Genomic DNA, 11665 nt, shown 5'->3' with positions numbered 1-11665 from the left:
CAACCTGATTTGCTTGTATTACCTCAGGGCTTAGTACAGTACCTGGCACAAAGTAACCGCTTAACAAATACTTTTTTTTTAAAAAAAGAACCTGTTCTTGTGGAGGACCCCAGCCATTGCAAATGTAATAAAATATTTTTCTGATCTTGCAGAAATAAATAAATAAATAATAAATGTAGTAAATTCTATTTTTCTTTGTATTCAGGGCAAAAAGAACCAATGCTGAATTATTTTTAAATTTCCTTGAGTGTTAGAATGCTGTAATTTGAGAATGATAATCTTCACTATGTTTAAAAGAGACCCATAATTGAGCATGTGAAGTTTCTGACAAGAGATTCATGTTGCAACACTTGAATGAGCCAACAGCTCTCGATGCCCCATCAACATTTCATTACTTACTTGTAGGAAGGTGTTAGTCTAAGTAAAGACAGTACAAGGTTTACGGTTATGTCAGTATGACTGTTTGAAGACACAGCAAGACAGGGGTTGAGCTTTCAGCTATGCAATTACACAACACCTAAGTTCCTATATATGTTGGGACTATGTGTTGTGTGTCCGCTGATGCATGGGAGGCTAAGACACCCACTATCTGGCCTACCATCTTTTTATGAGAAGCAGCATTGCCTAGTGGATATAGCATAGGCCCGGGAGTTGGAAGGATCTGGGTTCTAATCCCACTTCTGCCACTTGTCTGCTGTGTGATCTTGGGCAAAGCACTTCACTTCTCTGTGCCTCATTTACCTCATCTGTAAATTGGGTATTGAGACTGTGAGTCCTATGTGGGACAGGTACTGTGTCCAATCATATTTTTTTGTATTGATCCTAAAGCGTAGTACAGAGCAAGGCACATAGTAAAGTAAGTGCTTAACAAATACCATTATCATTATTATCATTATTATTATTATGATAAATACATTCATCCTCTCTTTTGTTTTTTGACAGTTATTTAAGGAAGCAGTTATTAAAGAAGCACCATGGCTCAGAGAAAAGAGCATGGGCTTGGGAGTCAGAGGTCATGGGTTCTAATCCTGGCTCTGCCACATGTCTGTTGTGTAACCTTGAGCAAGTCACTTAACTTCTCTGAGCCTCAGTTACCTCATCTGTAAAATGGGGATTAAGACTGTGAGCCCCACGTGGGACAACCTGATCACCCTGTATCCCCCCCAGTGCTTAAAACAGTGCTTGGCACATAGTAAGTGCTTAACAAATGTCATTATTATCATTATTATTATTATTATTTAGGGGGTGTCCTTATTGATGAGGAAATCAATCAATCATACTCATTAAACACTATATGCAGAGCACTGTATTAATCACTTGGTAGGGTACAGATATAATAGAGTTGGTAGACCTGTACCTTGCCGACAGTGAGCTACACAGATTATTTTAAAAGACAGCTATGTCATTGGTCAATTTGTTCCATGGCTCTGGCATTAAAGAGATAAACTTCTTGATCAAATATATGCTGGTCAGTGGTTATCAGTACTTTGCTGTTTGGCTCTGTGTCCTGGTCCCTGGACACAATATGGGTAATTTCACATGTCTGTCAGTCAATCAACTGTATGGAGGACTGGGCTTTGTTGCCAATATTAAATAATGGATGATGGACCTTAAAGCCTAAATTCCTTGATAGCAGGCATCATGTCTACCAAGTCTTTTGTTGTGTACTCTCCCAAGCACTTTGTATAGTGCTCTGTACACAGTAAGCACTCAATGCCAACTTGTACTTCCCAAGCGCTCTGCACACAATCAATCAATCAATCAACCATATTTATTGAGCGCTTACTGTGTGCAGAGCACTGTACTAAGCACTTGGGAAGTACAAGCTGGCAACATATAGAGACAGTCCCTACCCAACAGTGGGCTCACAATCTAGAAGGGGGACACAGTAAGCACTCAATAAATAAATAAATAGAGAATCAGCGTGGCTCAATGGAAAGAGCACAGGCTTTGGAGTCAGAGGTCATGGGTTCAAATCCCAGCTCCGCCACCTGTCAGCTGTGTGACTTTGGGCAAGTCACTTCAATTCTCTGTGCCTCAGTTCCCTCATCTGTAAAATGGGGATTAAAACTGTGAGCCCCCCGGGGGACAACCTGATCACCTTGTCACCTCCCCAGCGCTTAGAACGGTGCTTTGCACATAGTAAGCGCCTAATAAATGCCATCATTATTATTATTATTAATAAATACGATCTAATGAATGAATGGATGAATAAATACCATTGACTTGACTTACCGACGGCCTTGAAACTTTTGGAGTATCAGTGGCTCAAACCTATCGTTATTCATCCTCCGGGCATTTAGAGTGCACATCAATTCGGCGATGGCCAGAATTTGTGTTTTACAGAAATTAATGATGGGTGAATGCTTGCAAGACTGCCACTGGAGATGTTGGAGGTGCTCTGGTGTGTGTATCAATCAATAAATGGTATTCATTGATCTCTTACTGTCGGGACAGTACAATAAGTCAGAGTTGGTAGACACATTTCCTGCATACAGTGAGCTTAGAGTCTAGAGGAGGGCTCTTCAATACTTATAATGTATATGACTAACTGGAACCTGACTATTATCCAATACAAACTGCATCCAGGAGTGCAGGGATGGGAGGGGACTGTGAGCAAGCGGCAGGAGATTGACACTGCTACCGCAAAGCGGCAACACGGTAAAACAAGGTTGAAACTACCCATGCAACATCTGGGGCCGGAGATAGTACACCCCAATTGGATTTATTGCACATATGCATAGCCACAAGATCAGATTACTCATCTGCCGCTAAATGCGAGAGCTCATCAGTGGGTGTTGTTGATCGTAAATTCAGAGGAATTCCAAGATGGAACATCCTGTACTAAACACGTAGAAGCAGATTGCCAAACCTGTGTGAGCTTTGTGTTTTTGGTGTGTGTAGTCTTTGGTAAAACCCAAAACCCATATATTAAATTCCCAAGGAGTGCCCACTGAACATATGAAGGTTCCATGGCTATTTTTGGCTCTGAGAAAAGTTAGGCAACAGCATATAGAACATTCATGAAGGGAATAGTGTACCTTTCAATGGAGGAAAAATATCATTTGATAATGATAATAATTATGGTACTTGTTAAGCGCTTACTATGTGCCATGCACCATTCTAAGTGCTGGGGTAGATACAAATTAACCAGGTTAGACACAGTCCCTGTCCCACATAGGGCTCATAGTTTTAATCCCCATTTTAGAGATTAGGAAATGAATGCCCAGAGAAGTTAAGTGACTTGCCCAAAGTCACACAGCAGACATGTGGTGGAGCTGGAATTAGAACCCAAGTCATTTTGACTCCCAGGCCTGAGCTCTGTCTACTAAACCATGCTGCTTCCAAAGCCATGCTGCTTCTCAATGCAGTGGTAAAGCAGTGACACTTCTGGCATTTCCTGTATTGTGAGCCCCTGGTTTATTCATTCATTCATTCAATGGTATTTATTGAGCGCTTATTGTGTGCAGAGCACTATGTCTGAATCAATCAATCAATCAATTGTATTTATTGAGCACTTACTATGTGCAGAGCACTGTACTAAACACTTAAGAGAGTACAATATAATAGACTAGTAGACACGTTCTCTGCCCATAACAAGCTTACAGTCTAGAGGAGGAGACAGATGTTAATGTGCATAATAAAGTAATTTATAATATACAAGTTAACTGAATTTATTTGAATTATATTTTATGTACTCCAGGACATGATAAGTGCTTCACAAATACCATTATCACTCTTTGCGGGCATGAGAAATGGGACAAACAAAAAATACCTGACAACAAAATTTATTAATTCAGAAACAATTCCCAATGATTAATAAGCAAACAGATCCGATATAAATCTTTTACAATAGCCTACACACCAGACAGAGAGGTGCATGTGTTTTGTGGAATGGGAAGGAAAAGGAGAGTTTGGATTCTTCTCTAAAGGATGTGGTGGAAGCACACCTGGAGAAACCCATTTTGGTGGAAGGAAGGCTGGTGGATTTAAACAGTGGAGGTCATGTTTAGCTAATCTGATGGAGTTCCTTGAAGATCTCACTGCCATGAAAGATGAAGGAGATTTAGTGGATGTACACAGAGTGCTTTGGTTTCAAAAAGCATTTGACAAGATTCCACATCCGGGATTAATAGCCAAAGTATAGAGTCATTGAGCATAAGGTAACATAGGGTGCTGTGTAGGAAACCGGCTCATGAGAAAAAGAGAGACAAAAGACCAAGGAGCTTTGCAATCTGAAAAGGGATTATCCAGGAGGTCAACTTTAGGACTCCTGTTATTTATAACACACAGCTAAAGTCCACTGAACAAGAGAATCAAAACCAAGTCATTTAAGTCTAGAGATAAATCTAAAACTTGGATTCAGCATATACAATGAGAATCAATATTCCTAGGCGCTTAAGATGAGACTCGGAAAACTCCAACCGCATACAGTGTAAACAAATGGGAACAAATTAGCCTGGAAACCCGACAGGGAATAAGTGTCAAAGTGACACCACTCACTAGAACACCGATATGGGGATTGGAGCAGTAAAGTCACGAAAACCCTCAGTGGCTGAGCAGCTGCATTAAGAAAAAGCAGACATGAACAGCTGTGGTCAGAAAGCTACTTTGGAGTATTATCTGAGAGTAAAGCTCACAAAAAAAGAGATAACACAGATAACCATATCAGCTATGCGTTAGATCCCATTCTGAATACAGTGTTCAGGATCAGGGAAGGTGGCATAGGAAGGAGATCGTTGTCAAAGATGCCGTGAAAGACAAAAAACAGATACTTCCATGTCAAGGAGTTAATGATTCAAACCAGCTGAAAGGCATTTCTTCTTTCCCATGTGACATCCCTAGGTCTCCTTTTCTCTACAGCAAAAGCCCCGGGTTTGCATGACCTTCCTAGGCATATTGAAATTCTGGCATCTCTACATGTGTTTAAAAAGTTTACAGAACGCTCTAGAGTAAAATTCTCTGATCTCGAGTGATGTGTGACAACTGGGCCTTTATTAGATTGAGGAGTCTTCAGGGAGCAGGGTTGCCAACTGCTGAAAATGGATTTGACAAACAGTGTGAGTGGAAATTCCTGGCTCCACAACTTTGTTTCTGACAGAATAAAAGCAGCGGGTAGTGGGCATTAGGGGTAGAGGGGTGGCAGGAGGGGGGCTGTTCATCAAGGGGCAGCTGGACTCCTGGCAAAATCAATAAAAGTTATTCTCATCATCATTATTCATTCCTTCAATCATATAATAATAATAATGATAATAATAATAATAATGGCATTTGTTAAGCGCTTACTGAGAACACTGTACTAAGCACTTGGGAGAGTACACTACAACAATAAACAGATACATTCCCTGTCCACAGTGAGCTTACAGTCTAGACGGGGGACTTACAGTTGCCCTGACCTGATGGTGCATAGCCCTACCCCATCTAGTGATGCCCTGTCCTTTCACCCAGAGCCTGGGCTTCCCTCATCTAACAATAATAATAATTATAATAATTGTGGTATTTGTTAAGAGCGTACTTTGTGCCAGGCACTGTACTAAGCGCTGGAGTGGATACAAGCAAATTGGGTTGGATACAGTCCCTGTCCCATGTGGGCTCACAGTCTTCATCCCCATTTTACAGATGAGGTAACTGAGGCACAGAGAAATGAAGTGACTTGCCCACGGTCACACAGCAGATAAGTGGATGAGTAGGGATTAGAACCCATGACTTTCTGACTCCTAGGCCCATGCTCTATCCACTAAGCCATGCTGCTTCATCATCATTAGCCCGCTCCTTCCTTTCCCCCTCCTCCCCCCTCCATCCCCCCGCCTTACCTCCTTCCCTTCCCCACAGCACCTGTATATATGTATATATGTTTGTACGTATTTATTACTCTATTTATTTATTTATTTATTTTACTTGTACATATTTATTCTACTTATTTTATTTTGTTAATATGCTTCGTTTTGTTCTCTGTCTCCCCCTTCTAGACTGTGAGCCCACTGTTGGGTAGGGACCGTCTCTATATGTTGCCAACTTGTACTTCCCAAGCTCTTAGTACAGTGCTCTGCACACAGTAAGCGCTCAATAAATACGATTGAATGAATGAATGAGTGAATCTGGGCTGGTTGCCTTGAGCCATGCAGGCAGAAATTGGTGAAGCCTTAGGGAGAAGTTATAGGACTGACCTAAAGGGGAGGTCAGTCAAGGAAGAGTTTGGGTATGCTGAAGGAAGTGGGTAACTTGGACAAAAGCAACTGGCATGTGGCTCCATTAGGGGAGGGTAAGAGGCTCAATCAATCAATCAATGGTATTTATCAAGCACTTCTTGTTTGCAGGGCATTATACTAATCATTGGGGGGAGTCCAATTCGGTAGAATTAATAGAAATGTTCCCTGGCCTCAAGGGGAAGATCTGCCCAGGCAGATCCTCCCTGCCACCAGGCTCTCTGTGATGATGGATGCTTAGAGAAGCAACGTGATTTATTGGAAAGAGCCCGAGCTTGGGAGTCAGAGGTCATGGGTTTGAATCCTGGCTCCACCACTTGTCAGCTGTGTGACTTTGGGCAAATCACTCATCTGGGCCTCAGTTACCACATCTGTAAAATGGGGATGAAAACTGTGAGCCCCACATGGGACAACCTGTTAACCTTGTATCTACCCCAGTGCTTGGAACAGTGCTCAGCACAAAGTAAGTGCTTAACAAATACCATTATTATTGTTATCCTTCAATCAGTCAAAGTCAGTCAGTCAGTCGATTGTATTTACTGAATGCTGACTGTGTGCAGAGCACTGTACTAAGTGCTTGGGAGAGTACACTATAACAATAAGAAGACATGATCCCTGCCTACAATGAACTTACAGTATAGAGGAATGGTATTTATTAAGTGTTTACTCTGTGAAAAGCATGTTTCTTGGTGCTTAATGTGTGTGGAGCACTATACACGAAAGAGCAAAGTACAATAGAGTTGGTATACATAGTTCCTGCCCTTAAGGAGCTTACAATCTAGTAGGGGAGATGAATGCTAAAATAAAATAAAGATAAGGGCAATAACTAAGAGTAAGGATAACTCTTTCAGAGGGGGTTGGGTCTATTAGTTCCTTGGGGAAGGGATCTTCTCTTTTCAAGGAAAACTGAGGTCCCAAAATCAATCAATCAATCAATCAATCGATCCATCAATCAAATGCTCTTATTGTGTGAAAAGCACTGTACTAAATGCTTGGGGGGTAGACTCTCTTGAAGAGAAGCAGAGTGGCTTAGTGGAAAGAGCACAGGCTTGGGAGTCAGAGGTCATGGGTTCTAATTCCTGCTCCACCCCTTATCAACTGTGTGACTTTGGGCAAGTCACTTAACTTCTCTGTGCCTCAGTTACCTCATCTGTAAAATGGGGATTAGAGACTGTGAGCCCCACATGGGGCAACCTGATAACCTTGGATCTACCCCAGCACTTAGAACAGTGCTTGGCACATAGTAAGCACTTAAAAATAACATTATTATTATTATTATTATCATTATTAGACTCACTCCCTGTCCAAAATGAGCTAGATGGAGAGACAGACATTAATACAAATAAATACATTACGGATTTGTACATAAGTGCTGTGGGGCTGATTGGACGCGTGAATAAAGGGTGCAAATCCAACGGCGAGGGTTACACAGAAGGGAGTGGGTTAAGAGGAAATGAGGGCCCGGTTGGGGAAGGTATCTTGGAGATGTTCTCTTAGTAAGGCTTTGAAGGTGAGGAGAGTGATCATCTGTGGGATATGAAGAGGGGGGCCATTTCAGGCCAGTGGCAGGATGCGGGTTAGTGGTCGTCAGAGAGATAGGTGATAATGAGGTACAGTGAATAGGCAGGCATTGGAGGAGTGAAGTATAAGGACAGGGTTGTAATAGGAGAGCAGCGAGATAAGGTAGGAGGGGGCAAAGTGAGTGTTTTAAAGATGATGGTAAGAAGTTTCTGTTTGATGCAGAAATGGACTGGCAATGATGAGATTTTCAAGGAGTTGGGAAACATGGACTGAACATTTCTGTAGAAAAATGATCCAGGCAGCTGAGTGAAGTATGGACTGGAGAAGGGAGAGACAGGAGGCTGGGAGATCAGCAAGGAGACTGATGCAGTAATCAAGGAGGGAAAGGATAAATGTTTTGATTAATGTTGTAGTCATTTGAATAGAGAGGAAATGGTGGATTTCAGCAGTATTGTAAAGACTGATGACAAATTGAATATATGGGTTGAATGAGAGAGATGAGTCAAGGATGGTGATGCTGTCTATAGGGATAGGAAAGTCAGGAGCAGGTCAGGGTTTAGTTGGGAATGTGAGGTGTTCTATTTCGGAAATGTTAAGTTTGAAGTGTTGGGGGCACATAGAAGTAGAGATGTCCTGAGGGCAAGAGGAAATACAAAAGGATCCATTGACCCCCAGCAGAGATGAGTAGTGGGGGGACAAATTTGCTCCCTGTACCACCCACCTTAGATGAGAAGGTGTCAGTGATGGGGCAGGGGTGGAGATGACACCCCAGGATAACTCTTGCTACTCCTAGTGTGGTGGTCACCTATACTTATAAACATACAACATGTTTATTGGCTTTTTGAACACAACTAATTTTAGCTCATATTTACAGATTGTCTGTGTGTTTATAGACGGGTTGTGGGTGGAGAGAGGCTGACAAATGTATTAATTCACTCTTCCTCATTCATTCTTGTTCACTGAAGCAGAGGAAACAAGTGCATATACAGTAGCTGATGTGATGGAGGAACATGTGACAAAGATCAGATACACCTGCTCTTGCTTCTCCCATCTATGTCCTCTCACTCACACTGATCTCCCAGCTTGGAACTTCTTTCCTGTTCATATCTGACAGACCACAGCCCTCCCCGTATTCAAAACCTTTCAGAAAGTCCACTTCCTCCAGTATGTCTTTCCAGAATAATTCCCAGCATCCCAAATAATATAAGCCTATCAATCAATTATTGAGTGTTGTGTGCAGAGCACTGTGCTAAGTTCTTGGGAGACAACAATAAACAGAGTTGGTAGACAAGTTCTCTGCATGCAATGAATCATCTCTAGTGCATCTGAAATATTTACATCTACCTTTGGCACTTATTTCAAATTTTTCCATTTGTTCATATTTTCAATTGTACATGCAATTACAGTCCCACCGTACGTATGTTGATATTCTCAAATTCTACTATTTCCCCTAACCCTAATCTATTTTAATATCTATTCCCCCCTGTAGGCTGTGACCTCTTTGTTAGCCAGGGATAGTGTCTGCCAACTCGGTTGTATTGTACTTTCCCAAGTGCTTAGTAAGTGCTCTGCACACAGTAAGCACTCAATAAATCGTTGACTGATTGACTTGCTTATTTTGATTGTTCTGTAACTACATATGAATCTGTCTCTCATTAGAATCTAAGCTCCTGGGGATGCAGAGAATGTGTCACGTGCTTGTTTAGGTATTAGCAAGCAGTTGGTACAGTGCATTGTACTCAGTGGACATTCAATAAATGTTATTACTATTACTACTACAATGTCTCCTAAAATTAATTTATAAAAATATGACCTTTCAGGTGATGATCTGTTGCTTATATTGTTCTCACTAATGAAAAAAATCAAAATTAATAACAGAAGGAGAGACAAGGGAACAAAAGAAGAATCCTTCATTTTTCAGTATGGATTTCTGACGACTAGACTTTTGGGAATACAGCATTCTAGAATGAGTGAAGGATGAAAGATTAGTGGGTATGTAGTTGGTTATAAAGCCATGCAGTTAGAGCTTGCAAATTTTGTTAGTGGATGACCAACCAGGAATCTAAACATGTAACAATAACTGTTGTTGTCTTACGCTGTTGAGCCATGTCCGACCCACAGGGACGCCATGGACACATCCCTCCCAGAATGCTCCATTTCCATCTGCAAACATTCTGGTAGTGTATCCATAGAGTTTTCTTGGTAAAAATATGGAAGTGGTTTACCATTGCCTCCTTCCATGTGGTAAATGAGTCTCTGCTCTCTACTCTGTCCCATGCCCAGCGCAAGTGAGTTTTGACTTGTAGCAGATTGCCTTCCACTCACTAGCCACTGACCAAACTAGGAATGAAATGGGTATGCCTCTGCTTGACTCTCCCTCCTGTAGTCAAGACTGGTAGAGTACTGGAAACTCTCCAGGTGTGACTCAGAGGGGATGGGATTACTAGGTACAACCAAAGAGAAGCAGTGTGAGCTAGTTTTAAGATCACAGGCTTGGAGTCAGAGGACTTGAGTGCTAATCCCAGCTCCACCACTTGTCTCTTGTGTTACCTTGGGCAACTCAATTAACTTCTCTATGCCTCAGTCACCTCATCTGTAAAATGGAGATAAGATTGTTACCTCTTTGTGGGACATGTACTGTGACCAACCTGTTTGGCTTATCTCAACACCAGCACTTAGTACAGTGCCTGAGACCTAGCTAGTAAGCACTTAACAAATATGATTAAAAGCCAACCACAAACAAGCAGTGTATGCACAATGTAATGTGGTAGGAGAGAGTTCCTTCAGATTGAAGGTGTTGTTGCTTATACTGAGACTGAATTTATGAGTATGAATATCTTTGAGGGTCACCCAAAGCACCCCTTGCATATTGTGTCCATGAAAATACAGTAGAACAATTTTTCTGATCCCTTGCCATTCAGATGAGCATTGTTCAGCCTTCAAAAGTTGAAAGGGAAAAGAATGTATTAAACAGGCAAATTCATAATGTTAATGATTTTTCCAAGTGTCTAACTGACTACCAGGGGCAAACATGGACACTAAAAAGCATAAACTGTGACGAAAATGTTGTCCTTGCTTCTTTGTTATTACTAGCAGTTCTGCAGTCTTCTTCTGAATGCTGTTAAAGCTAAAAGGATTGACCGAGTAGGATAAAAAATTCACATGCAACAAGATTTGAAAAAGCAAGGGGATGTGGCTTGATCTTGTGGTTTGTGCTTTGCAGTACCACATGCAGATCCAGAGTTTAATACAAGATGTTTTCTGTTTTCTCCAAGCATATAGATGCTAGATGGAAACACCAGTGGAATAAGTATTTCACTCAGTGGGTCACTTCAGGTGCTGGGCATTTGTTGCAGTTTCTGGGGAGCTATTTTTTGGTAAATAGGAGTAAATAACCAAACCAGTCCTGAGTGTTTTAGGGCTGGGGGAATGTGTCTGTTATATTATTGTATTATACACCCCCAATTATTAAATATAGTGCTCTGCACACAGTAAGGATTTCGGAAATACAATCGACTGTTTGGGTTAGTGAATCCTCAGTGGAGCAGTGATGATTTCAAGTCAATGATTAACAGCACAGTCTAGTAAAGTAAACTTATCTACCTGGGTTGAGACCAATGTTTGGTTCAGTGAAATACAAAATGAATCAGGAAAAAAGAGTCAATACTTCATTCACTGCTCAGTATTTTCAGGGCAAAAATATGACTGCTTGATTACTAGATTGGCTTAGAGCAGTAGCATAAATCCATTGAAAAGATCAGTTCAAAAAGCCACACCTCAATGATGCTGAGTAGCTGAAAGATAAATGTTGGATAAAACAAAATTATTCTCATTTAAAAAATCCAATTTACATTCCAGATGCCAAAAATCTGGGAAAATGGGCAAGATGGTGATAGCTTAAATGTTGCTTGCTTTCCTACGATTGGTTTATCAAGAGT

General features: G+C 41.3%; 1 non-coding gene across 1 annotated transcript; it reads right to left on the bottom strand.

Annotated features, from left to right (window-relative positions):
- Positions 1–10025: 10025 nt before the first annotated feature.
- On the bottom strand, positions 10026–10163 carry LOC119936550. Its single transcript, XR_005453802.1, has one exon. It is a non-coding gene; the product is annotated as a small nucleolar RNA SNORA7 (small nucleolar RNA).
- Between the last annotated feature and the right edge of the window lie 1502 nt (positions 10164–11665).

The sequence above is a fragment of the Tachyglossus aculeatus genome, chromosome 1 (genome assembly GCF_015852505.1).
Source record: "Tachyglossus aculeatus isolate mTacAcu1 chromosome 1, mTacAcu1.pri, whole genome shotgun sequence".
NCBI classification, from domain to species: Eukaryota; Metazoa; Chordata; class Mammalia; order Monotremata; family Tachyglossidae; genus Tachyglossus; species Tachyglossus aculeatus.
The sequence above is the reverse complement of the archived record's forward strand: the minus strand, read 5'-3'. Positions and strand labels throughout refer to the sequence as shown.